At 28.1% G+C, this 1,301-nt stretch overlaps 1 protein-coding gene across 2 annotated transcripts in view; it reads right to left on the bottom strand.

Annotated features, from left to right (window-relative positions):
- The window catches only part of LOC123008068 (exportin-7), a 22,426-nt gene that overhangs the window by 5,757 nt on the left and 15,368 nt on the right, over positions 1-1,301 (bottom strand). The gene's annotated exons all lie outside the window — the stretch shown is intronic.

Raw genomic sequence — 1,301 nt, 5'->3', positions numbered from 1 at the left:
CTCTCAGAAGCTAGAAAAAGACAAAAATAATGTTATTTTCGACCCAATTTGCAATTTTTTTTTTCAAAAAACTCAATTTAAAGCTTCAAAACGTGATTAAACTCTCAAAAAAAGATAAAAATTTTACCATTTTTGACGTACTTTAGTAATTTTTCGAGTAGTTTTTGAGAAATTTCGCAAAATAATCGCTTTTCTGAGTGAAAAACGGACTCAAACGCTCGAAAAATACAAAAATTATGTTATTTTCGAGCAATTTTAGAAGTTTTTTGGTCTAATTTAACAAAATCTTCCGTGGAATTGGGCCTTTAGTTCAAAAACATGCTTCAGTGCTCAAAAAATGCAAAAATTTGACTAATTTGATGCTTCTTTGGTTTATTATTGACAAAATTTCACAAAACAATTAAGATTCTGGGTCCACAACTGCTAAAGCGCTAAAAATAAAATAATAATGAAATTTTTGACCTAATTTTGTGATTTCTCGTTAAGTGTTAACAAAATCTGGAGAAAAAGTTGCGTTTATAGCTTAAAAACACGTTTAAGTGTTTGAAAAAAGCAAAAATAAGACAATTTTTGACCTAATTCGGCGATTTTTTAGGTAATTTTTAACGAAATTTTGCATGTCCAAAAAACGCACTTAAAGGCCCACAAAATGCAAAAATAACACAATTTTTAGCCAAACTAGCCGTTTTTCGGCTTATTTTTGGAAAAATTTTGTTAAATAATTAAGTTTTTGAATGAAAATGTGCTAAAAACGTTCTAACCTCTCAAAAATAACAAAAATTACACCATTTTTTATGTAATTTAATGCTTTCTTCAGCTTATTTTCGAAAAACTTTGAAAATTTTGCAAAATAATGTCATTTTCAATTCAATTTAGAGATTTTTTGGTCCCATAAAGAAAAATCTCGCAAAAAAAAATAAGTTTCAAGCTTGAAACTGGCTGAAGCTCCCGAAAAGAGCATCAATTAAACCTTATTTAGTGTTTTTCGGCATATTTTTGTAGAAATTGCAATTCTGGCTAAAAAAAAAACAGAACTAAAACGCTTCAAAAAGACACAAACAATGTAACTTTCAACTCAAAGTCGAGCAAAAATTTCGAAAGTTTCAAGCTTAAAAATGTGCTTAGTCTCAAAAAAAATTATAATTACATTGTTTTTGGGCTAATTTAGTATTTTTTCGGCTTATTAAAAAAAATTGCGAACTAAAAGGCTTTCTGAACTAAAAAAAACGTGCTAAAACATTCTAAAAAGCAAAATAATATCATTCTCAACCCAATTTAGGGATTTTTCGGTCCAGTATAGC

The sequence above is a fragment of the Tribolium madens genome, unplaced genomic scaffold (genome assembly GCF_015345945.1).
Source record: "Tribolium madens isolate multiple individuals breed KSU strain unplaced genomic scaffold, Tmad_KSU_1.1 Scaffold_3;HRSCAF=73;Tcas5.2_LG2, whole genome shotgun sequence".
NCBI classification, from domain to species: domain Eukaryota; kingdom Metazoa; phylum Arthropoda; class Insecta; order Coleoptera; family Tenebrionidae; genus Tribolium; species Tribolium madens.
Note: the sequence above shows the minus strand (reverse complement) of the source record. Positions and strands in the feature narration are given on the sequence as shown.